The sequence below is a fragment of the Hemitrygon akajei genome, chromosome 16, assembly GCF_048418815.1.
Source record: "Hemitrygon akajei chromosome 16, sHemAka1.3, whole genome shotgun sequence".
Lineage (NCBI taxonomy): Eukaryota > Metazoa > Chordata > Chondrichthyes > Myliobatiformes > Dasyatidae > Hemitrygon > Hemitrygon akajei.
Window position 1 is genome coordinate 23,493,440 of NC_133139.1, and position 27,266 is coordinate 23,520,705.

At 40.3% G+C, this 27,266-nt stretch overlaps 1 protein-coding gene across 10 annotated transcripts in view; it reads left to right on the top strand.

Moving 5' to 3' along the window:
* Positions 1 to 326: 326 nt before the first annotated feature.
* Positions 327 to 27,266, top strand: part of LOC140739827 (guanine nucleotide-binding protein G(I)/G(S)/G(O) subunit gamma-7) — a 152,683-nt gene continuing 125,743 nt past the window's right edge. For 4 of the 10 annotated variants that reach the window (XM_073068404.1, XM_073068397.1, XM_073068405.1 and 1 more), the window contains exon 1: positions 327 to 465. The gene's annotated coding sequence lies outside the window, so the exon portion shown is untranslated. Of the gene's footprint in view, positions 466 to 784; positions 888 to 11,231; positions 11,363 to 14,803; positions 14,863 to 27,266 lie in introns of those variants that run through there. The other 6 variants (XM_073068402.1, XM_073068400.1, XM_073068399.1 and 3 more) reach the window with 5 other exon arrangements.

Sequence of the window (27,266 nt, forward strand, 5' to 3'; positions counted from 1 at the left end):
CGATTTGCGATTAAGTAATAGAAATAGTCCCGAATATTATTTTTACGAAAAAGTTTTTTCTCAAATTATATATACCTATTTTATTAGCATTGCTTGCATATATTTGTTCACAATATAGTATCAAGGTCCCGCCTTGCTCCTACTGTTATTGACTCTTCCAAATAAAGCTTCTACGAAATTTAGGTTTTGATTGGCTACGTGTTTCATCAATCAATCTAAGACTGAAGCTATGGGCTACTTTATGTGTGATGTCAAGTAGTCCCACTCAGCCTAACCTGCTGCCTCCTTGGAGGCCCCGCCTTCACTGTTCTCGGTGACTGGGTGGACGCTAGATCGTCTACCCTTTCGATTCGTTAGGAAAGAATGTCCATCAAGTTGGGGCGGCGCGTTTTCCGGTGTGAAGATTGGTTGGTTCTGGCTCGGTCTCGTGCGGGCCTTTAAACCCAAGGGCTAAGTGCGCGCGAGGTGAGCGATGGTTTGTTGGGGGCCAGGGGAGGGGTGGTTGTTGCCGGTTCTCATGGGCAGCCCCTCCGGACGGGGCGATCTCAGTGCCAAAGAGGGGCTCTCTGTGCGAGAGGAATCGTTGAGCTAGACGGAGGGGGGGGGGGGGGGGTGTGGCACGAAGCTCACGCTGGGGCGAGTTATTTTCAACAGTATTCTTCCCCGTTTATAACTCGTGAGGTGCGAAATGAGGGGGCGTGGGGTGAAGTGAGAGCGCCATTTGCAGCCTACGCCTCAGGGCCCAGTCATGGTTGGTGGGCTTCAACTTGGTTTCTTCTCTTAGGGCTGAGGGTCTCTAACTCCCGTGCGTCTGTGTGAAGGCAGAGGCGGGCTGAGCTCGCAAGCAAGCTACTGGCCGGTGCATTTCATTTCCACCGATTCTTCTGGTGTGTTTTGTTCAGATTGCATTATTTTCGTTGTGAAATTGCAGCAATTTTTTTAAATCAGATTTATTGAACTGCATCTTGGATGTCACGGGCGTCGGAACGGGTTCACCATGAATTGCATGGAGGTGTTAGCAAACAGAATCTATTGCAATGTTAAAGGATAAAATGCTATTAAGATTAAGATGCTGGATGAGTCTGTCGGCATTGTCTTTTTTAGTTAAAATAGAAAATAATGGCTTTGCCGACAAAACTAAAAATTGTAATTATATGATTAAGTATGCATACGATTTGTTTTTGGAAGTAATGATAATCAACTGCTACATTGCTGCAAACAGGAGTGCATTAAAATCTGAGGAATAATTAAAACTAAGCGTATTAGACATTTTGATAAAACTTTGTATATGTTCTGTGGTGATTTGGTTGCTGATCCCATTAATGTTTTGTTTTCTGCATGATGCCCTCTTGACAGCAGTGAAATCCCAAAGTTGATCTATTGTATCTGAGATGGATACTGACATTGTCATAAGCAGATAGTTAACTTAAAAAAAAATCTGTGTACTGTTTTGTGCACGTTCATTGCAGAATGAAGAATTTCCTCTGTCATAAGCATTATCTCTTGATAATTTTGTCAGTGATTTTCAGGAATAAAGTAGACTTTTGTGTAAAAAAAAAGAAAAAACATTATAGAAGAATGAAAATTGAAGCATCTCCGTCATCAACTTTTTGAACAAGATTATAGCTATGTAAAAAGCCTGCAATATTAGTTCAACAAAATGTCTATATTGTGATTTCTAAAGCAACAAAAATGCCATTTAGACCATTAGACCAAGTCTGTTACAAGTTAATGCCTCTGAACTGGTATAGCTGTTCAGTCCTTATCTTCCAATGTGGCTTGGTATCCAATGTTTACTTGTTTGTGAATTAATTTGGCATATTTTGCAACATTTTAAATCTGGTACATTTAACTTGTATGTGAAATGAATGCTCCTTCTACCTAGGTGTGGTTGGGACAGGAGAAGGAAAGTAAAATCTGCAGACTCTGGAAATCTGAGCAACACACATAGAATTTTGGAGGAACTCAGTCTTGGCCTGAAATGTTGACTGTACTTTTTTTCCATAGATGCTCTTCCAGCATTTTGTGTGTGTGTTGCTCCTGCTTTGCGTTGCTGTTGGGTGTTATCTTTGTTGCAAAGTTTGTCTGACTGTACGTCAAGAAATAATAACCTATATAGTGTAACTTTTTGGGTGAAGTAACAGAAGTCTACAGGACTGAGTTACTTTAGGACTGAAGAAATTCTAGAAAGTATTGGAACTGTTATGCAATCTGAGTCACACCTTGTTTAAACTTTGCTGTCCTAGTCAAGCTTGTTAGATGAAACTCGATAGTTTCCTTCAACTTGCAATTTATTCCACATTGTGTGTACTATGCATAAAAGTACTTTCTTGTATTGCTCACACTGACATAGTATCGGTCAATATCATGTTTGCTATCTTACTAATACAGTAATATTTATTTGAAAATGCAGTCGTCACTTGGAAGTGTTCAATAGTGCTGCAAGTATTTTCATAATTGAAATTGCATATACAGTCATTTAAAGTCTGCTTACTAATTGTATTGATGTTTTTGATTTTTATCGCTGAGCACCTCCATTCTTTAACTTGGTTCTAATTTTTAATAGTGACTGTGGCTAAAATTTAAAATGCTCTAAGTTTTGATTCATTTAAGTAACAGTAATTGTACTTGTATGTAATTAAATCATTATTGCTATCCAAGTGACTTGAATAAGGAACAAAATGTTATTTTCCCTTCCTTACTTTCTCTTCCACTCCCCAAATCTAATTGGATTATGTTTGTAGAAATGCAATATAATTAGGCAGTTGAATCCCCAAATTTTTGAGCATCTGTTGTCTTTGATTGACCCCCCCCCCCCCCGCACCCCAAAAGGATGCCTTTTGGAAGAAGGGGAGGTGGATGGTAGATGATGAGTTTGAATTGAATTTCTCTATCATATTCAGATTTTGGGGGGGGGGGGGGAAGGAGGAGAAAACTCTCTAGTTTGTGAAATACATTGAAATAGGCAACATTCCCTGCACAAAAGCTATTTATCATGTTGAAGGCCCTTAAATTTTGTTTAATTCTTAGGGTAAAGGGAACACCAATATATTTAACATTGCTCTATTTTTTGGGAACGGTGGTAACAATTGTGTTTTCACAGATACAAACATCTACATTCTGAAGTTGATAAAAAGAAAATCTGCTTGTTTCACTAACATTAGATTTGATTGAAATTTTCAGTGCCCCATGTCTTTAGAACAGGCTGATCATTGACGAATGTGATTTGGGCAAGTTTATAGTATGAGTTTTGGATTATTTCAATGATTTTTCTAGCAAATAAAATGATGAATGTTGCAATATTTTCACTTCATAGTTGCACATTTTACCTCCAGTTTGTTCTTTCATGTTCTAGTGAAACAATAGGTGGAACTTGTATAACCTAAATTATAGTGCAAGTTCTGTAAATTGTACCTTGAATCATTTTCTCTAATTTTGCTTTTATTGATTACTGCATGTATTTTTCCCCTCATTTTCTGTACTCCACCCTAAATCAACTAAAATTTAGATTGTTAATTTGAGGAAATAACAACTGCTGATTTCTTAAGTTATCTTCATTTTGTGTGTTGGTGAACTATAGAACAATTCCATACGGTAATCAACTTTTTGATTCTTTATCCAGGTATTTCCCTCAAACCTGCATGGTAACATTTTGCAGCATTGAAATTACTTTGTAAAAACAGTTTAGGTTCAGTTAAAATGTAAGTTTTTAAATATGGTTGGGCAAAATGAATGACTAGAAAATAGTTAACTGAAGGAACAGTGTTATGCCAAGCTGAAAGAGCAAATGGCTAGCAATTAGAATTTCACGTGTTTAAGTAATTGCAAAACTGCTAAAACATGAAGTGAAGACCCAGGCATAGTTGCGGTAAATTTCTTAAAAGTTTGGGAAGGCAATTTTAGACATTAGCACCTAGGCAGTGAAGGTTTTCAATCATCTGATGTACAAGAGGCCACATCTATAGAAGCACGAAATACTGGGTTGTAATGTTATTGGAGACAACTTGAATGGGAAGGTCATGGTACAGTTTCATAATGAGTAGGCTACGGTCAATTATGGATAACTCTGAACATCCTCTACATAGCACCATCCAGAGACAGAGAAGCAGTTTCAGCGACAGGTTACTATCAATGCAATGCTCCTCAGACAGGATGAAGAGGTCAATACTCCCCAATGCCATTAGGCTTTACAATTCTACCGCCAGGACTTAAGAACTTTTTAAAAGCTATTATTAATGCTTTTTGAGATAGTGATTTAGATGCATATCATATTTTCTTACTGAGTTAAGTATTGTACGTAATTAGTTTTGCTACAACAAGTGTATGGGACATTGGAAAAAAGTTGAATTTCCCCATGGGGATGAATAAAGTATCTATCTATCTATCTAACCAGAATGAAAGTATTGAAATTCAGACATGGTGTCAGTTTTTTTAAAAAAAAATGTTTCTCTTCTCTTCACCTGCCCACTAACTCCCTCTTGATCCCCTCAATCCCTTTCTTCCATGATCCACTGTTTTCTCCTTTTAGGTTTCTTCTTTAGTCCTTTACCTCTTCCACCAACTCTCTCCAGACTTTTACTTCATTTCCCCCTCCCCCTTCCTTGCCCACCTCACCTGGTTGCACCTATCATCTGCCAACTTGTACTCCTTCCCCTTCCCCACCTTATTCTGGCTTCTGCCCCCTTTCCAGTCATGATAAAGGGTCTTGGCCTGAAATATTAACTGCTTATTTCCCTACGTAGATGTTGCCTGAATTGGTGAATTCTTCCAGCATTTTGTGTGTATTATTCAAGCATCTGCAGAATGTCTTGTAGAAGCAATTATTGTTAACTATTGTGTATTTTTATCTTGGATAAGTATGAAAATTCAATCGACTTTACCTTTGAACCTACTTTGTTATTCTTGATACTTAGTGAAGATAACCAAGAATCTGTTTTAGATTAAACTTTTCAGATTATCTATAGATTCTAATGGCTATAGACTGAAATTTTTGTGTATTTACTTTGATAAAAATATAATCCATAACAAACCAAAATTTGCAAATGCAGTTACAGTATATGCTTTGTTACAAAACAAGGAGTTCTTTTATACTTGTGTCCTTTGACGTGCTATGGAAAAGAACACTCTGGTTCTTTTCATTGTAAGAACACATGCATGCCTTGTCAGAACATTACCTGGACAAGATCAAAATGTTTGTCTTTATCGTGCTCAACTTGGATATCCACAGAACAGTTACCAGAATTTGCTATATTTTAATAACATTCCAAAATCTCCCGTTAGTAACACATAGAGTGAGTGTGTGTCTGTCTGTCTGACTTCTGGCTCTTCATTTGAGGATTTTTTTTTTAAAAAAACAAATTGAATGAAATAATTGTGCTGAAATGAATTGTGTGTGGGATAAATAACGACTTATAGATTATTTTAGAAATTCATTGCTTTTATATCCCCTATAGCCAAGGAAAATGAGACTAGCCTACATTACTAGGCATTTTCCCTCAAATGGCTAGCACTAAAACAGAAGGAATAGGCATATTCCCTTTTGAATCTTCAATTAGATATTTCCTATAATTCTCAATTCCTATATAGACCATACACTTATTCAATAATTCATTATCCATAATTCTCTAGATGGGAAATTCCAACAATTTGGGACTCAGGGTGGGGGAAGAAGTTCTTCTTTATTTCTCTCAATAGGTGCCTCATTTTAAATATGTTCCACTGATTTCTAGATTTGAGGAAAGCATCCCCTTGACCATCATTTAGTATCTCAATCTGTGTTCAGGTGACTTGATACTGATATTTGATTTGAGATGGGATTATATTTTATCTTGTCTGTGACAGGTGCTTATGTTTGCGTTTCTTTTCCAAAGTCCTCTAACTTGATCACTGAGTTATACAGTACAGAAGCAAGCTCTTCAGCCCATTGAGTTTATACCAACCATGAAATACCCAGTTGTGCTTTTTTTAAAAAATTAATTTTCTGCACATTTATATCAGCTTCCCCCCCAGATTCTATTTGGTTACTGTAGAAGCAATTTGATGGCCTTTTAACCTATCCACAAGCATGTGATTGAAACATGGGAGGCAACTCATGTAGTCACTGCAGAAACCCATGCAAACTCAACACTGAAGTGGGGATTGAGCTCAGATTGCTGAAGCTGTGAGGCAGCAGTCAACTAGCCATACCACTGTGCTACCTTGCAATAATCATGGGCAACATCTTGTATGAAGTTTCAATCCCATTCATCTGTATACTCCATATTCTAGCAATAAAACTGGATATAGGTTAAGTTTTTGAGAATCCAGAATGTGGGAATGAAGAACTAGAACAAACTTTGGGCAGTGATCAGGAAAATTAACATCATGTAATTAGAAGCATGCTAGTGGATAATACTTTATCATATTTTGACTAAATATTCTAGTCCTGCTACAGAGACTTGAGCACAAATATCCTGTGCATTAGGGAGGGCCTGATATGTTACTGAAAATGATTATTTGTAGGATGTAGAGATTTGTCTTGGAGCAATCATAGGTAGAGTTTGGGAAGAAGAATGATGCAAGTACGATAATGTTTATAGTATAGGCTTCATCATAGCCAGTGGGAGATGTTGGAACAGCTATGTGGGCAGATCATAGAGAGATATTAAAAACAGGGTTGTTCCAGGTAATTTTAATTTTCCCAACATTGAATTAGTTACAGGTGAATAAATAGCTCAGAATATGTTAGATGCATCTTAGGGTTTCTTGAAACAATGGCCCAACCAGAAAAGCTGCTGTATGAGACCTTGTACTGGGAAGTGAGTCAAGCCAGGTAATTCAGACTTCAGTAAGGAGGTAATTTTGGAACAGTGATCCTAATTCCTTAAATTCTAAGATCTTTGTAGGTAAGACTGGTCCTCATGATAAAATGCTAAATTGGCAAAGGCTAATTGTAACAGTTCTAGGCAGTAACTGGGGAAAGTAGATTAGTTTTTTTAGGGGGGTGTTGTGGTAAATCCACATCTAATGTTGAAGTCTTAAAAGGCTAGCTTGTTAGAGTTCAGGGCCAGCATTTTCTGAAGAAGACAAGATTTGGAAAGCTTGGGTGGCATAGACATTGTAAATTGAGTCAAAGGGGGGGAGGGGTGAAGTTGGGTAAAGTTTAGGAAGCTGAAATCAGACAAGTCTGTGAGGAATATAAAGGTATATGGAAAGAAACCAGAATTACAAGAACTAAAGTTGAGGGAGCCTTAATGTCCTTAAAGTCAGATTAAGGAGAATCCTGAGGCATTTTGTATGTACATTGGGAAATCTAGGAAAGGATAGGTCCACTGGAGGTCAGTGGAAGTGAGCATCAGCATCACAAGGAGAAGGATGTTCACATTCTAGGGCACATTGGGAAGAAGATGATGTTGGGCCTAATGAAAAAGAGTATAGTGGTCTCTGGGGATCTATCCCAGTATATTGAGGGAAGTAATGGAGGAGATTTCTAGGGACTTGACAAAGATCTCTGTATTTCCTTCAGCCACGGTGAGAAGACTAGAGACTAGCTAGTGTTTATTTGAGGGCAACATAGATAATCTAGGAAATGATAGGTAGCTGAGCTTACATCAGTGCTGGGGAAATTTGTTGAATTTTTTCCCCCCCATGCTTTATCAAGTGTGGATCTGTTAGGAATGGTCAGCATGCCTCTGTGTGGGGAAGTGCTCTCTCATTTGTCCTTTTTGAAGCAACAAAATGAGAAGGATAGGGCATTGGATACCTTAAAGTATTTGGCAAGATCCTTTGTGGTAGGCTGTTCCAGAAGATTAAGTTACAAAGGATCCATGGTGAGAGGGTAAATTTGATAGAAAATTGGCTTAGTCAGAGATGGCAGGCATGGTGGAGGAGCATTTTTCTGTGACATCTGAAGTGCAAGGGTCAGTTCTGGGATGCCTGTCTTTGTGTGTGTATATTGGCAAAGTTGTGAATGGTGAAGAAGGTTGTAACAGGATTTGGCAAGGTGTAGGTCAGTTGGAAATGAAGTTGGAGAAATGGCTGAAGTGTCGTGCATATATTCTGGGAGGTCATCTGCAAGGGAAAGTATACTAAGTGGCAGAACCTTTAAGAGTACAGGGATCTTGGGTTCATGTCCATCTGTCCTTGAAAGTTGCAACGCAGATGGTCATTATGGTAAAGAAGCTACAGTATGCTTGCTTTCATTGTCATAGAAAAGTACAGCACAGAAATGTGTCCTTTGGCTGATCTAGTCTGTGAAGAATCATTTAAACTGCCTTGTCCCATCGACTTGCATCTGGACCACCTCCCTCCATACCCGTCACCTATGCACCTATCCAGACTTCTCAATAATCGTTGAAATCGAGCTTGCATGCACCGCTTACACTGCCAGCTTGTTCCACACTCATGACCCTCTGAAGAAATTTCTCGTTTCCCTTTAACATTCTACCTTTCACCCTAAAGCAATGACCTCTTGTGTAGTCCCATCCAACCTCAACTGGAAAAGCCTACTTGCATTTTCCTTATCTATAACCCTCATTCCAGCTTGTTCATTCATTCAGAGACATCTACCTTGCTGTTCTCGAAGGAGTTTATATGTTCTCCCTATGACTGTATGGCTTTCTTCCAGGTGTTCAGGTTTCCTCCCACAGTCCAAAGATGTACCAGTTAGTAGGTTAATTGGTTATTGTAAAATGTCCTGTGATTAAGCTGGGATTGCTGGGAGGCATGGTTTAAAGGGCTTAGTCCACACTGTATTTCAATACACAATAATTTTGTATACCTCTTATCAAATTTCCCCTCAACCTTCTATGGAATAAAGTCCTGACCTATTCAATCTTTCCTTTATAACTAATGTTCTCCAGTTCTGGCAACATCCTTGTAAATTTTTTCTATTCAACCTTATTTGTATCTTTACGAATTAGCGCTCACCAACATCTTGTACAACTTCAACATAACATCCCATCTTCTGTACTCAATACTTTGATTTATTGAAAGCTAATACAGACATATACTGTATTGATCCCGAGGGAAATTGGGTTTCGTTACAGCTGCACCAATCAAGAATAGTGAAGAAATACAAAATCATAAATAATTAAATAATAAGTTACTCATGCCCAGTGGAAATAAGTCCAAGACCAGCCTATTGACTCAGGGTGTCCGACACTCCTAGGGAGGAGTTGTAAAGTTTGATGACCACAGGTAGGAATGACTTTCTGTGACGCTCAGTGTTACATCTCAGTGGAATAAGTCTCTGGCTGAATGTACTCCTGTGCCTAGCCAGTACATTATGGAGTGGATGGGAGTCATTGTCCAAGATTGCATGCAACTTGGACGGCATCCTCTTTTCAGACACCACCGTCAGAGAGTCCAGTTCCACCCCCACATTCGTATCCCCAGGTATTTGTAATCCTCAACCATGTCCACACTGACCCCTTGGATGGAAACGGGTGACCGGTGCCTTAGCCCTCCTCAGGTCCACCACCAGCTCCTTAGTCTTTTTCACATTAAGCTGCAGATGATTCTGCTCGCACCATGTGACAAAGTTTCCCACCGTTGCCCTGTACTCAGCCTCATCTCCCTTGATGATGCATCCAACTATGGTAGAGTCATCAGAAAACTTCTGAAGATGTCAAGACTCTGTGTTGTAGTTGAAGTCTGAGGTGTAGATGGTGAAGAGAAAGGGAGACAGGACAGTCCCCTGTGGAGCCCAGTGCTGCTGACCACTTTCTGACACACAGTGTTGCAAGCGCACGTACTGTGGTCTGCCAGTCAGGTAATCAATAATCCATGACACCAGGGAAGCATCCACCTGCATCACTGTCAGCTTCTCATCCAGCAGAGCAGAGCGGATGGTGTTCAACGCACTGGAGAAGTCAAAAAACATGACCTTCACAGTGCTCGCTGGCTTGTCCAGGTGGGCATAGACACGGTTCAGCAGGTAGACATGCTGAACCATGACAAAAGGTAATGTGACAAAAGCTTTCTTTACGACCCTATCTACCTGTGACACCACTTTCAATGAATTATGGACCTGTATTCCTAGATCCCTTTGTTCTGCCACCCTCCTCAGTGCCCTACTATATAAGATCTACCAGGGATAGTCCTCCCAAAGTGCAACACCACACTTGTCTGTGTTAAATTCTATTTGCCATTTTTCAGCCCACTTTCAGCTGGTCCAGTTCCCACTGCAAGCTCTGATAGTCTTCCTCGCTGTCCATTACATCCCAAATCTTGGTATCATCTGTGAATTTGTTTATCCAGTTAACCACATCATCATCCAGATCATTGATATAGATGACAGACAACAATGGGCCCAGTGCCAGTCCCTGTAGCACTCTACTAGTCACAGACCTTCAATCAGAAAGACAGCCATCCACTACCACTCTCTGGCTTTTCCCACAAAGCCAATGTCAAATCCAATTTACTGCCTCGTTTTGAATGCCAAGTTACTGAACCTTATTAACTAACCTGCTTTCATTGAGGCATTAACTACCAAAGCCAGATAACATGTTGAAGATGTATAAAACTTTTGTTAGGACACATTTGGGGTAATTAAAATTCTGGTCATCCCACTTTTTGTCAAGAAGGAAAGACTTCCATTAGGATTCATGCAGAGAAGATTCACCAAGTTTTTTTTTTAAAGAAAACAGTAGATGATGAAACATATTGAGAGGGCTTAAAAGGCAAATGACAGAAGGCCTTTCCGTCTAATAGAATGAATCTAGATTATCTGGGTGCGAAGTCATTGTACAAGGATAAGAGGTCGCCAGTTTCATTTGTAGAGTAGAATTTTCTGCCTCAAGTTGGTGAATCTTTGGAATTCTTGTTCTACTCCAGAAGGCTGTGGATATACTTGAGCAGAAGTTGACAGACAACAGTCCCAAGAGATGAAGTATACTTGGAGAATTCAAAAGGGAGATGGATAAGTGTGTGGAAAGGAGAAAATTGCTAGTCTGTAGAGAAGATAGTAACAGCTTGTTCATGCAAGAGCAAACAACTATCTGTGATTCTGAGATCAGAGGATCATTGCAGTTCTGTTGCTTCCAAATAAACTAGCAGTTAATGTGTGGTCTGTTAATTAGACTGATCAGAGGTAGGTGTAGATGAGTGATGGCCTAGCAATCTTGTCATTCTGACTTTAAGAATTTGTGACATTGTTAAAGTGAAGCCATCTGTTTCATGTCTAGAGATCAAATATGGTGAACTTTGATTAAGTTTGTACAATTATTCTCTTTTGTGCCTTTTGTTCCAAGAAACAAATTTAAAACACGACTTAAACGGTATCACGCACAAAATGCTGGTGGAACACAGCAGGCCAGGCAGCATCTATAGGAAGAAGCACTGTCGACGTTTCGGGCCTTGACCCTTCGTCAGGACTCAAAAGGTATCAATTGCTGTTATGACAAGGAATAATACGATCATTTGATTAGTTATTTAACATTTTTAAGGGCAAAACTAATTGTCCTGATGAAGGGTCTTGGCCAAAATGTTGACAATACACTTTTCCATAGATGCTGTCTGTCCTGTTGAATTCCTCTAGCATTTTGTGTGTGTTGTTTGGATTTCCAGCATCTGCACAATTTCTCTTGTTTGACAAGCAACTGTCCCATTTTCTGCCATCTCCCCTACAGTAGATGTTTACATACAAGTTAGATTGATTGCATTACGTATGTATCAATAGTATAGTATGTTTTTAAGTTGTGTAAAACACTGAATACGGTACTATTTAAGCAATATATTTGGTCTCAAAGGAGATTTTCTTCAAGACTTCTGTTATACGAGGGGTTATTGATAAGTTTGTGGCCTAAGGTAGAAGGAGTCAATTTTAGAAAACCTAGCACATTTATTTTTCACCCTCCCCTAGTGTTGCTACCATGTCCTCGTGGACCTCCTTGGATAAGCCCTTGAGACTGAGGTAGTGGATGACTGCATGAAGGCCGATGTTGTCCATTTTCTCAGACAGTGCTTACTTGCAATCTTCAATGATCAGAAACAGAAATACCACAGAAGTTATTAACTTCAAACTTTCTGCATAATCACTGAGTTGAACTGCACGTGCATGTAACGAGCTGTATAAATCAACTCCCTCTACCCTAGGCCACGAACTCATCAGTCACCCCTGCTGTGAACCACTTTCTGGAGGTCCAAGATGCCGACTTTTACAAAGAAGGGATCCGTATTCTCCACGACCACTGGACTAAGTGTGTAAATGTAGGAGGGGACTATATTGAAAAATAAATGTGCTAGGTTTTCTAAAACTGACGTCTTCTACCTTAGGCCACGAACTTATCAATCACCCTCGTAGGAGTCTTAACATTTTGAAATAGTAACTCTTCACCAGCATTGTTAATCCATACTGTTAATTTTTCCCTGCCTCTTTCCAAAGAATTGAACCCAAGGTGACCTCCTCCTAGATTCTTAATTCTATAATAGTACAGATGACTTCATTGTTGCTCAGCTACTTTATGAGCAAGCCCCAAGTGATAATACAAGTACAGAAGCTTCTGCTAAACAGATGTCACTTCAGATATTTGACATTGAAGTGAATATAGATGTAAATGTTATGTTAAAACCAAATTATTTTTCTTAATTTGTCTGGAGGACAGCTGTTAAGTATGACCTGTTTGTTACTGGGTTTGGTCATTAGAATATCCTGGAATTGTTGGAAGTGTTTTGCTTAAAGTGATTGGAATGATATCAGTAAATTCAATTTCAAGTGACTGAAAAATACTTGCGTTTCGGCTTAATTGGGGAAAGATATACAACTGGTACCCTATCTTGGTTATAGAAGGGTCATGATTTCTGGTAAAACTAGTAACCCATCTTTAACCCAATTCCCTATAAATCCCACATTAAAAGCTGAGATTTGTTCTGATGGATTTTTTTCTTAATAGTAACAATGGTACATACTGCATCTGCTAATTTATGATCATTGGGAGGTGGTGTTTGGTGGGGCATGTAGAGACTTGCTTTGGAGACAGGCAAATTTAAAGTGGCTAGCAGCTGTGTTTAGAGAGACAAGCGTCTACAGATGCTGTAGCATGCCCCACTGCTTTATAGGATTATAGAACACTACAGCATAGAAAAAGGCCCATCTTATCAATGCCATACCATTAATCTGCCTAGTCCCATTGACATGCACCTGGACCATAACTGTTCTTACTCCTCTGAACTATGTAACCATCCAAATTTCTCAATGTTGAAATTGTACATGCATCCAACACTTGTGCTGGCAGCTCGTTCCACATTCTCACCACCTTTTTTAAATTTAAAAAAAAAAAATCCCCCTCATGATCCTCTGATACTTTTCACCCTTAACCCTTGACTACTACGTAGTTGTTTTCTCACCCAACCTCAGTGGAAAAAGCTTGTTCGCATTTACCCAATCTATACCCCTCATAATTTTGTATATTCCACCAAATCTCTCAATCTTCTATGGTCTAGAGAATAAAGTTCTAATCTATTCAACCTTTCAAGGTCCTCAACATCCTTTAAATTTTCTCTGTACTCTTTCAGCCTTATTTGCATCTTGCCTGTAGGTGACCAAAACTGCGCACAATACTTCAGGTTAGGTCTTACCCATGTCTTGTATCACTTCAACATAACATCCCAACTCCTGTACTGAGTACATTGATCTATGAAAGCCAATGTGCCAAAAGCCTCCTTTAAACCCAGTACATCTGGTGCCACTTCCAATGTTCAGTTTATTATCAAAGTACAAATGTTACCATAAGTCCATAATAGAATAATAACTGTAATAGAATCAATAAAAGTCGACAGCAGGGTGGACAACCAGTGTGGAAAAAGGCAACAAACTGTGCAAATACAAAAAGGAGTAATAATAATAGGTAAGCAATAAATATTGAGAATGTGAGATGAGTCCTTGAAAGTAAGTGCATAGGTTGTGGGAATATTTCAATACTGGGGCAAGTGAAGTTATCCCCTTTGGTCCAAAAGCCTGATGGTTGAGGGGTAATGACTGTTCCTGAATCTGGTGGTGAGAGTCCGGATGCTCCTGGGCCACTTTCCTGAAGGCAGCAGTGAGAAGAGAGCATGACTGGGAGGCAGAGGTTGCTGATGATGGATGCTGCTTTCCTGCAATAGAGCTTTGTGTAGATGTGCTCAGTGGTGAGAAGAGCTTCATCAATGATGGACAGGGCTGTATCACTTTTTTAAATCAGGTTTTCTGTTCAAGAGCATTGATGTTTCCATACCAGGCTGAGATGCAACCTATTAATATACTTCCCATTACACACGTAGTGAACTTTGAACTTTTAGATGTCATACCAAATCTTTGTAAACACTTGAGAAGTAGAGGTGCTGACTTGCATGCTGGGCCCAGGACAAATCCTCCAAAATGATAACATCAAAGAATTTAAAACTGCTGATCCTTTGAGAACTGGCTCATAGACTTCTGGTTTCCTCCTCCTGAAGTCAATAATCAGCTCCTTTGTCTTGTGGACATTGAGTAAGACGTTGTTGTGGTACCACTCAGCCAGATTTTTAATCTCCCTCATATATGCTGATTCGTCACCACCTTTGATTTGCCTTACATCAGCAAGCTTGAATGTGGCATTGGAGCTGTGCTTAGTCATAAGTATAAATTGAACAGAGCTGGTGCACCTGTGCTGATGGAGATCATGGAAAAGTTGCCAATCCAAACTGACTGGGGTCTGTAACTGAGGAAATCCAAGATTCAATTGCATAGGAGGTATTGAGGCCAAGGTCTTGAAGCTCATTGACTAGTTTTGAGGGGATAATGGTATTGAATACTGAGCTGTAGTTGATCAAGAGTATCCTAATTTTATGCATCTTTGCTGTCCAGATGTTCCAGAATTGAATAAAGAGCCAATGGGGTGGCATCTACTTTGGACGGTTGCTCTGGTAGGCAAATTAGATTCAAGTCATTTCTCAAACAGGAATTGATGTGTTTCATCACCAACCTCTCAAAACACTTCATCACTATGGGGGCAAGTGCTACTGGGCAATAGTTATTGAGGCAGGTTGCCATGTCCTTCTTGGACACAAGTATAAGTGAAGTCTGCTTGAAGCTGTTGGGTACCTGGGTATTTTCAAGGAATTGTGGATCTGTACTTCCAGATCTCTTTGTTCTACCATACTCAATGTCCTACTGTTCACTGTGTAAGACCTACCCTGGATGCTTCTGTTGAAGTGCAACACTGAGCACTTGTATACATTAAATTCCATCTTTTTTTTTTACAGCTGCTTCAGATCCCACTGCAAGCTTTGATAGTTTTCCTTGCTGTCTGCTACACCTCTGATCTCGGTGCCATCCACAAATTTCCTGAACCAGTTTGCCATATCTTCCAGATCATTGACGTAGGTGACAAGCAGCAAAGGACTTGGTACCAAGCCCTGCAGCACACCACTTATCACAGGCCTCCAGTCAGAGAAGCAACCATATTGTACCACTCTGTTGCTTCTCCTATGAAACCAATGTTTAATCCAGTTTACTATCTCTCTTTGAGGCCAAGCAACTGAACCTTCTTGACCAACCTCTCACGTAGTACTTTGTCAAAGGCCTTGCTCAAGTCCATGTAGACAACATCCACTGTCTTGCTTTTATCAACTTTCCTGGTAACTTCCTCAAAAAACTCTTAAGATTGGTTAGACATGACTTACCATGCACAAAGCCAAGTTGACTTTCCCTAATCAGTCCATTTCTCTCCAATACTTATATATACAGTTCCTTAGAATACTTTCCAATAACTTTGCCACTACTGATGTCAGGCTCACTGGCCTATAATTTCCTGGCTTGTTCTTGAAGCTTTTCTTAAACAATGGAACATGAGCTATCCTCTGACACCTCAGATGTGGTAAAGGATGTTTTAAGTATCTCTGCTAGAGACCCTGCAATTTCTTCACTAGCCACTCATAGGGTGCAAGGAAACAGTTTATCAGACCGTGGGGATTTATCCACCCTACTGTGCCTAAAGACAGCAAACACCTCTGTCCATTTTCTTACTGCTGCTTTGCCTCACTTATATGAACTCTGTATGTCTCCTGAGTAAATGCAGATGCAAAAAATCAATTTAAGATCTTCTCTCCATCTCTTTTAGCTTCACACATTGCCATTCTGATCTTCCAGTGGACCAATTTTGTCTCTTGCTACCCTTTGGTCTTAAAGTCTCCTGTAGAAGTTCTTGGGATTCTCCTTCACTTTGTCTCCCCTCAGTGTCTGAATGATCTGGATTTCATCCAGTTCCTGCTCAACTCCTTAACACAGTCTGTTAGAATCTGCAACTGGATGCACTTCTTGCAGGTGTAGTCATCAGCGGCACTGGAGATCTCCCTGCCTTCCCACTTCCCACATCAGCATTCCACTATCCTGCCTGGCATCCCCACTGCCCTAAACGTGCAATAAGAAAGGATAAATAATGAAAAAATAATCTACCTATGGCCTTTGCCTCCTTTTGCCAAAGCCTTGATGAGCTAAAGCCTCAACTCCCCACTCCTACAGTGGCTGTTCTGCTTAAACCTAACTTTTTATTGGACTGCCACTTTGCCACTTGGCAAAATCCAGTGTTCGTTCAGGAACTGTGGTGTGCAAAATATGCTGACTGCTCCTGCTCAATTTAAACTTTATCCCTTGATACCAGAGGTTTCCAACTGGGGGTCCATGGACGACCCCCCCCCCCCCCCCAAGTTAATGGAAGGGTTCCATAGCATTAAAAAAGATTGGGAACAACTGCTGTATGCAATTCACTGTCTCTTCAGGAACTGTGGTGCACAATCAGTTTATCTCCAGGATCAACGCTTAGTAAAATATGAAGTTTCTCATAGAGTGAAATTGCTTCACACAGTCTTGTTAGGCTTACAACTTGCTTTTAAATTTTCTGACCCTGTTTCAGATATCTTGAGGGTAACTGATATGCTAAGTATGTAGGAGAGAACTGTTAGACGGCAAAATGAACCTACTAGGCCAGGCATGGGCAAACTACGGCCCGGGGGCCATATGCGGCCCGTTAAGCTTTTTAATCCGGCCCGCAGAACTTGATGAAATTATATTAATAAACCTTGTTAACGTTTTTTTCCCCGCAATTCTGGCGTTTTCGCCACAACAAAACTAAATCCAGACTTTGATGCGCTGGCTAAAAAGGAAGACCAACAACACTGTTCCCACTGAAATTAAAAATAAGTTTCTTCGTTGTGTTATGTAAAAAATGCATTTGAAAATATTTTTTTCAATAAGCCTTACATGTTGCATGTCATTTCTGTTAAGTGATGGACATGAGTCGTGCACAGGTGCACGTACGTTCTCAAAATAAAAAATGCGCTCCAGATCAAATAACGCGCTCCGCATACTGGCGCGCTGTCACTGTTCTGTCCTTGTGCTGGTCGTTGTTGAGTTTTGGCATGGGACAATTGAATAAGAAGGAGCAGGACAAGTAGACCTGCATCTCCTACCGTTTTTGAAATAAAGACAGTCAGGAGGAGAGTGATGATGATAATATCTTGAAGAATAACAGAATTTTCAGTGCTTTAAAATAATAACTGTTACTATTAAAAAAGCTGTATTTTATTCATTTAATTTTCAGTGTTTTAAAAGTCATTTCAATAAATAGCTAAATACCATGGGACTTCAAAGACAGATATTTTGTTGTAATGCATTTGTTCATTTTCAATTGAAATTAAAGCACATGTTTTCTACATATCCCATGATATTTTATTTTCTCTTATGAGGTGTATTACCAAAACACTCCGTCCATCTGCTCCTGGTCCGGCCCCCCTGTCAAATTTTAGAACCCTTTGTGGCCCACAAGTCAAAAAGTTTGCCCACCCCTGTACTAGGCTCAAAAAGAAATATCTGCACATGTATCAAGGAATGAGTTTTTTTTTAAAAAAGCCAATTTCACATCTTGTTGGTTTAACTTAAACTTTTCCACAAATTCCATATTTAATACAATATTTCAGATTTTTAGTCTAGTGATACGTGAATATTGAGTGCAAATTTCTGTAATCGGAACAGTGGTAATGTGGGGAATCCCTGTACTGAATGATTTGCTATGGCAGTCTATTTAATGCATAACTATAAAGTGGGTACAAAGGTATAGCAGTTTTGATTTAAATTGTTTTAATTCTTCATCAACTTTTGGAATGTTTGCATTTTTCTTATGGTGAACTTGAGAATGAAGAATTGGTTTGTCTGTCTTTTGCTGTCATCAATTTCCCTGCTTTGCAATAATTGTGGAAGAAGAATGCATATACGGTAGTCTTTTGGGTGATGGTGTGACTGGGCTGGAATGGATTGAATGGAATGACTATTGCATCCTTCACATACGTGAGGAGTAAAAATCTTTACGTTATGTCTCTGAATGTACAATTTACAGTAATTTGTAATAAATAGCATGTACAATAAGACAGTATATATAGTATAGTAATACAATTGTATCAGTGTGAATTAATCAGTCTGATGGCCTAGTGAGAGAAGCTGTCTCGGATGGCCAGTTGGTCCTGACTTTAATACTGCGGTACAGTTTCCTGGATGGTTGCAGCTGGAACAGTTTGTGGTTGGGGTGACTCGGGTCCCTGATGATCCTTCAGGCCCTTTTTACGCACCTGTCTCTGTAAATGTCCTGAAAAGTGGGAAGTTCACATCCACAGATGCGCTGGGCTGTCCGCACCACTTTGCCGAACCCTGCAATTGAGGAAAGTTTAGTTCCTGTACCAGGCAGTGATGCAGCCAGTCAGGATGCTCTCATTTGTGCTCCTGTAGAAAGTTCTTTGGATTTGGGGGCTCATGCCAAATTCAACCATCTGAGGTGAAAGAGGTGCTGTTGTGCTTTTTTCACCACACAGCTGGTTTGTACAGACCACGTGAAATCCTCGGTGATGTGTATACTGAGGAACTTAAAGCTGTTTTCCCTTTCAACCCCATATCCATTGATGTCAATAGGGATGAGCCTGTCTCTGTTCCTCCTGTAGAGCACAACCAGCTCCTTTGGTTTTTGTGACATTGAGGGAGAGTTTGTTCCCTTGACACCACTGTCAGGGTGATGACTTCTCTAAAGACTGTCTCATTATTATTTTGAGATTAGGCCAATCAGTGTACTGTCATCAGCAAATTTAATTAGCAGATTGGAGCAGTGGGTGGTGACACAGTCATGGGTGTACAGAGGATAAAGGAGGGGACTTAGGACTCAGCCCTAGAAGGCATCTGTGAGGGAGCCCACTCTTACCACCTGCTGGTGATTGACAGGAAGTCCAGGATACTTCTGCACAAGGCAGGGTGAAGGCCAATGTCTGTGAGCTTCTTGTCAAGCCTGAAGGGAAGTATGGTGTTGAATGCTGAACTGTAGTCCAAGCGAAGCATTCTCACATAAGCATCCCTCTTCTCCAGGTGTGTAAGGACGGTGTGTAGAGCTGTGGCTATTGTCATCTGTTTATCAGTTGTGTCAGTAGGTGAATTGTAGTGGGTCCTGTGTGGGTGGTAGCATGCTGCAGACGTAGTCCTTGAACCAGTCTCTCAAAGCATTTGCTTATTATTGAGGTGAGTGTGATAGGATGCCAGCCATTCAGAAATGTTACCTTGGTCTTTTTAGGTACATGGGGCAATGGTGGATGCTTTGAAGCAGGTGGGGACTCTACACTGGGTGAGGGAGAGATTAAAAATGTCTGCAAACACCAGCCAGTTGTGCCTCACGCACTCTGAGTACACGCTCTGGGATGCTGTCCAGTCCTTCAGCCTTGTGGCTGTTCGCTCATTGGAAACACCTGCATACTTCAGCCTCAGATGACCAAAGTGCAGGTCGCTTCGACAGCTCTCCTCGGGGGGAGGGGGGGGTGCTCAGTTTTGGCGACCTCAAACCAAGCGTGTTTTCAAAAAAAAAAAAAAAAAAAAAATTCTCTCATCTGGGGGAGAGGCAGCGATGTTGGTAGCACCACTGTTTGGCTTTGAAGTCTGCAATGGTGTGCAGACCTTGCCATAAGCTGCATGTGTTGGTGGAGAGTTCTGTCTGGATCTTGTCCCTGTATTGTCATTTCACTGCCTTGATGATGTTGTGTAGATCGTAACTGCATTTCTTGAGTTCCTGGTGGTTACCAGTGGCAAAAGCACTGTCTCACGTGTTGAGTGCAGCGCACAGAGCTGTTGATCCAGGGTTTCTGGTTTGGATAGAGCCTGACGGATTTGATTTATTTATTTTTCCTCCTTTGGGGGACAGCGTCCTCTATGCACTTCCAGATGAAGGTCGATGCTCAATGTTCCTGCATTGAGTTATTAATACTGGATCAAAGAGCTTAATTGCTTCATTCTCTGTAACCTGTGATATGTGAAATTGTTTCACCTTCAGAATACAAGTTTAGTAAAATCACAAGTGAAAATATTCTTTTGTTTTAAATTGTTTAGGGGTAATATAGTGTTCTTGCACCTGTGCAATATAGACCACAAAGGAATGACAAAATTGACCATTGGCTAGATTGAATTGATAAACACTTAACTGAGTTCATGATGACCTGCTCCATTCCATCTGTTCATGATCAAAGATTTGTCTGATTCAGTATAAATTTTAATTTTGCTGTCCCTTGTGGTCCAAGGTTTAGAACCTAGAACAGTACAAGCCCTTTGGTCGATGATGTTGTGCCAACCCTTTAAAATTTCTCCAAAATCAATCTAATCTTCAATCTCACATAGCCCTCCATTTTTTTTGTAATCCATGTGTCTGTGAATTGCTTAATGTCCCTAGTGTATCTGCCTCCACCATAATCCCAGCAGTGTGTTGTAAGCACATACCTGTGTGTGTATTTTTTTTAAAAAGCTACCTCTGACATAACCCCTATGGTTTTTCCAAACAGTTTAGAATTATGCCTCCTTGAATTAGCCATTGCCTGTGTGTGTGTGTGTGTATCGTCTTTCCTTCTCCTCCTCCGCTCGAAAGGGAAAAGCCCCAGCTTGCTCAACCCTTCCTCATAAAGCATATTCTTTAATCCAGACAGCATCCTGGTAAATCTTTGCACCCTCCCTAGAGCTTCCACGTCCTTCCTTTTCATAAGGTTCTACAAATGTTGGAAATCTTGAGCAACAGAAACAAAATGCTGGAGGATCTCAACAAATCAGCAGCAACTGTGGAATGGAATAAACTGTCAACGTTTTGGGTAAAGACACTTCATCCAGTCCTAATAAAGAATTTCTGCTCACAACTTTGTTTATTCCCCTCATAGATGCTCTTGACTTGCTCACATCATGTGTGAGTTCATTGTGTAGAATCCAGACATGGCAATGTGCTGCCTTTCTACTTTTTTTTAGCAATTTTTCTTTTGATTTTAAAGAAGGCTTCAATCCACAACCTAACTGACATATCATCGATCTAGCTGTGAAGATGGTTGTGTGTAGTCTGTGCATGTGTTCTGACAACAACATATCAAGCTTTATGAAATGATTTAGCTATATTAATTTTAAGTTTGCACAAGTGAATCTGCAGATGCTGGAAATAAATATAAACCACAAAATGCTGGCAGAACTCAGCAGGCCAGACAGCATCTATGGGAGGAGGTAGTGACGACGTTTCGGGCCGAAACCCTTCATCAGGAGTGAAGTAACATAGGATGGTCGAGGGGGGACAGTTGTAATTTGATTTTACAGTGCTTTTTTCAGCAATTTTGATATTATGGTAGAATCTCGAGTTTTAATATGCATCTAGTAATGTCTTGCTGTGAATTGTGGCATTTAGCCCTGCAATATCCTGCACTAATGCCTTAATATGTTATAGGTTATTCTGACCTCCACTTGTTTATAACTAGCTCCCCATATAGGTGAAATCTGAGTATTGCAGCTCTTGTATTTGACTTTTCCTGTAAAATGCTCATTTTCATTAACAGAACTGATTCAGCAGAAGCTGAAAGTTTGCTCATGTTTTCATTGATGTCTTCTGCATTCAGTGGTCCTCGTTGATTGTGACCTCGATCACCAAAACCAAGCAGAGTCTTGCTGACCGTTTCATAGAACACCCACACTCAGTCTGGATGGCCATTCCAAGTTCCCAGTTGTAGACCATTTCAACTCCCCTTTCCATTCGTGCATACAAAGTCGCCAAAGAGGACTGGGAAAACTTCAAAAAGCAACAAAGAACCACTAAGCAAGCAATAAAGGAAAGGAAGATAGGTTATGAAAATAAGCTACCACGAAATATAAAAATGGATAGTAAGTTTTTATAATTATATAAAGCTGAAGAGCTAAAGTGAACACAAGTCCCTTGGAGGATGAGAAAGGGGAATTGATATTGGGTAATGAGGAAATGGCTGAGGCTTTGGATGACTATTTTGCATCAGTCTTCATGGTGGAGGACACTTCTAACATGCCAAAGTGAGATGCTATAGATGTGATGGGAGGTGAAGACCTTGATACAATAGTTATCACTAAAGAGGTAGTGTTAAGCAAACTTGTGGGCCTGAAGATAGATAAATCCCCTGGTCCTAATGGGATGCATCCCAGGGTTCTGAAAGAAATGGCAGAAGTTGTAGTAGAGGCTTTAGTGAAAATTTACCTAAATTCTCTGGACTCTGGGCAGGTCCTGACAAAATGAAAGATGGCGAATGCCATGCCACCATTCAAAAAAGGATGTAGGCAAAAGGCAAGTAACTATAGGCCAGTTAGTTTTACATCTGTAGTTAGGGTAATTCTTGGATTTATTATTAAAGAAGAAATGATAAGGCATCTGGAAAGAAATGGATCTAGCAAAGGCAGGTCCTGTCTGACAAACTTACTGGAGTTCCTTTAGGGTATAATGAGTACAGTGGATAGAGGGGAACAGATAGATGTTGTTTACTTGTATTTCCAGAAGGTGTTCGATAAGGTGGCGCATAAAAGACTTATCTATAAGATAAGTATGGATAGATTTGAGGGGTGATGTATTAGCATGGATAGAGGATTGATTGAAATAAGAAAGCAGAGAGTTGGGACACATGGGTGTTTCTCTGGTTGGCAGTCAGTGCTAAGTGGTATGCCATGGGTCAGTGATGGGTGCCACCTGTTCACTATACATATATATACATTAATGATCTGGAAGAGGGGACCTAGTGTATCTAAGTTTGTTAATGACATTAAAATGAGTGGAAAAGCAAATTGTGCAGAAGATACAGAGTCTGCAGAGAGAAAGATGAGTTGATGTTAAGTGAGTGGGCAAGGGTCTGGCAGATGGAGTACAATGTTGGTAAATGTGAGGTCATCCACCTTGGAAGGGAAAATGGAAGATCACATTATTTAAATGGTAAAAAACTGCAGTATTCAACTGTGTAGAGGGGCCTGGGAGTGCTTGTGCATTAATCCCACAAGGTTGGTTTGCAGGTGTAGCAGGCTAACAAGAAGGCATATGAAGTGTTGGCCTCCATTGCAAGAGGGATTGAATTTACGAGCAGGGAGGTTATGCTGCAATTGTACAGGGTACTGGTGAGGCCACACCTGGAGTATTGCGTGCCGTTCTGGTTTCCTTACTTGAAGGATATACTGGCTCTGGAGGCAGTGCAGAGGAGGTTCACCAGGCTGTTTCCAGAGATGAGGGGGTTAGACTTTGAGAAGAGATTGAGTTTCCTGAGACTGCACTTGCTGGACAACATACAGAAAATGCTGGAGGTACTCAGCAGGCCAGGCAGCATCTATGGAACAAAAGTACAGTCAACGTTTTGGCCTGAAACGTCAACTACATTTTTCCATAGATGCTCCCTGGACTGCTGAGTTCCTCCAGCATTTTCTGTGTGTTGCTTGGATTTCCAGCATCTGCAGATTTTCTGTTTATAATCTGTACTTGCAGGAATTCAGAAGGATGAGAGGAGATCTTACAGAGACATATAACATTGTGAAAGGGATAGAGAAGATAGAGGCAGGAAAGTTGTTTCCACTCGTAGGTTAGACTAGATCTAGGGGACATGGCCTCAAGATTTGGGGGAGTACATTTTGGACAGAGATGAGCAGGAATTGCTTTTCCCAGAGAGCTGAATCTGTGGAATTCTCTGCCCAATGAAGCAGTGGAGGCTGCCTCAGTGAACTTAAGACAAGGTTGGCTAGATTTTTGTATAGTAGGGAAAATTGTGGGTTATAGGGAAAAAGGAAGGTAGGTGGCCTACTCCTGCTCCTATTTTTTTTTAATGTTTTTATTCCCACGCAACCTGTCCATCCTTGGCTTTTTCTACTGCTAGGATGAAGCCCAATGCAAATTGGAGGAACAACTTCTTGTATTCTGCTCGGGTAGTCTCCAAACCAATGGTATGAAAATTGACACACACACAAAATGCTGGTGGAACGCAGCAGGTCAGGCAGCATCCATAAGCAGATTTCCTCGTGTTTGCATGAAAATTGAGTTTACCAATTTTTGATAAACCTTCATCCTCCCACCCCTTCATTCCCTTCTGATGCTTTGATGTTTTTCCTGCATTTTTGTCTCCCTTTCCCCCTTTCCAACTACCCTCAATTTTCTCTTTCCCCCCCCCCCCCCACAACCCTCTTTCACTCATCTTTGCCCCTTTTCTTGTCCTGGTTCCATCTATTTCACACACATTTCCTCTCCCTCTCCCCCCCCAAAAAAAAAACTCCAGTTTCAACTGTTAATTTACCTTGCTCTTCTCTAATGCTTCCCATTCTCACCTCTTTACTTGCTGGAATCCCACTCTGGAATTGTTTTGTGTTCCTGCTTCTCTCACTAGCTGTCTTTCTTCCACAACCCCCCCCCCCCCCCCCCAGCTTTCCACCTTTCACCATCTTTTTTATTACTTTATCTTTGTCTCTACTTGCCACATCCTCCCAGCTGCATGCTGCTACCCTACCTGCCACTAGCTGCCTTCTTACACTGCTCAGTGCCTTGCTACTCCCTCCTCTGTGTGCTGGCTATCTTACCTCTCCACTCTCAGTCAAAGGAACTTGGTCTGAAATGCTGACGGTTTACTCTTTTCCATAAATACTGCCTGACCTGCTGAGTTCCCCTAGCGTTTTGTGTGTGTTGCTCTCCACTCAGTCTTGATGTATGGTTTTGATCTGAAATATTATTGTTGCTTGACCCACTGAATTCCTCTGTGTTGCTGGTGTCTTATGGGGTTAAAGTCTTACTCTCCTACATTCATGATTAGTCTTCTGTTCGGAAGTAATATTGTGTTATGTGTTAACTTTAAAGTTAAAATTTGTCAAAAATGAAATCTGGTTCTGAAGATGGAAAACACAAAGACACTGCAGATATTGGTGCCTGGAATAGAAATCTATTCTTTGAACTTAGTAGTCAAGCAGCATGGCTGTATATGTTTAGGTTGGGGGGGACTTGAGCACAGAGGAATTGTTGGTATTTTGGGTTGAAACTCTGTCTCAAAACCATGGTTCAGCTCTATTGTGAAAGCACGCTCTGTGAAGATACTCGGGCAGCACCACCTGCCTGCCATCTTGGCACTCTTTAGGAGTCTGCCAATTGCATTGGTATCCTCTATTGCCACTCCCTTCTTCCCATGCTAGCCATCACACTCCTCCACTCAGTCCAGATGCAACGTTTTGGTCTCAAATGTTGACGATTTATTTCCTCCCACCAATACTGCTTGACCTGCTGAGTTCTTACAGCATTTTGCTCCAGAATCCAGCATCTTCAGTTTCTTGTCTGCCCTGGAAGATGCTTGCTTTTTTTTTGTGTGGAAGTTTTTTCTTGGATTTGCCATCTTGCATGAACATCTTTGTTCCACCCCACCATTTTATTCCACTGGCCTGGATTGTGTATGCAGCTGTAATGAGCAACTGATGGGCAGGTATGATTGTGATTTCAATTTTGTTATTTCATGTTATCTGTTTGGGAAAGCTGAGGGGAAAAGAGGTACTAACATGTAACTAAAATGTGAAAAGCAAAAGTAGTTGAAATTTGCTGAAGTCTTGAAATAAAATAAATCCTCAGCATGTCAGGAAACATTGGTGGACAAAGAGTTAAAGTTCTAGTTCTGTGAGGTGTGATCATGAAATTTGTTATTTTTTGTGTGTTTTGAGTATTTCTAAACCTTGGCAGTACTGTTGCAATTCTCAAAGTGGTAAAAGTACTAACGTACCCATGACAAATCATGATAAGCTATTTCTTGTAGCAAGTTGCTCAACTCAATAATGGAACCTTAGCCAAAAGCTTTGAGGAATGAGGTCCATCACAGAATTTTGTACAACTAAACATTTTTCAAATTAATGAGCTTGCAGACTTGAACTTTGGATTCTTCATTATGTAAAGGAACCTGCAGCTAAATTTTGCACAGAAAGGTTTCCAAAAAAAAAGTCTCTGGATATTTAGTTGCATAAATATTATACAGGAAATTTCTCATGTTCATTCAACAAAGGATTCATTTGTGATCATGTAAGGGGAGTTAGGTGGAGTATTTTAGTCAAAAAAAATCGCACCTATGATATCATAGCATTTACTCAGTCCTCCACTGAAGTGTTGGCCTCCAATTGTACGCTTTGGAATAAGGCCTGCATTGGTCTTCTGTCTCTGAGTGGAGGCTGATTCCCATTACTGTTGAAGATATCTGGTTCAAACTCCATCAGTGACCAAAATAATTTGGAAGAAGCATGTATGGAGGGAATTCATGAGCATTGGAGGGGGAAAGAAAATGTATTAGGTAGAAAGGACTTCTGTGCTCGAATGTGGTCTTTTTTGATCCTATTTCAATTCCACCTGCTGTCATTGGATCTGTAGAATTCATATACCAACAGAAACAAGCTGTTAACAGAATGTAGAGTCCTTCAAATGTTGGAGAAGGAGACTTTAGAATGCTTTGTATGCGATTTAACAACTCTTGAAAATTGTATGTGGTTAAATTGACAAGATGGAGGGTTGCATTGGGGGTGCAATTTTTGAGTGGTAATTGTAGTTAAAGTGATTACAGTATATTTCAGTTGTACAGTATACACTCTACATTTCTTTCTACATTTAAAGAACTTGTGCAAGAGGGATTCTGGAAATGAAAAAATTGCTTGCTTATTGGATAGTGGATCCTTGAGGGCTATGGAGAATCATTGGGTATATTCAGGGAAGATATGGTGGATATTTTGCATATTAGGGAACCAAAATATTTGATTTTAGTGCAGAAAAATGACAATTAAATGATAAGCTGAATGGCAGGGGCAAAGGATAGAAATGTCCTCACCTGAGTTTTAATTATTGTCTTATCCTTTGAAGTGAGATTGACCTTTTGATCATCCCAGCTAAGTGTAGGAACTTTAGATGGAAATTCTGGATGGTAGACCAAGTCTTCCATGATCCAATTTCTTATCTTTGTCAGTATGTATAGGATTCTTTAACTGAGCTTTTGCCTAGCATTGTCAC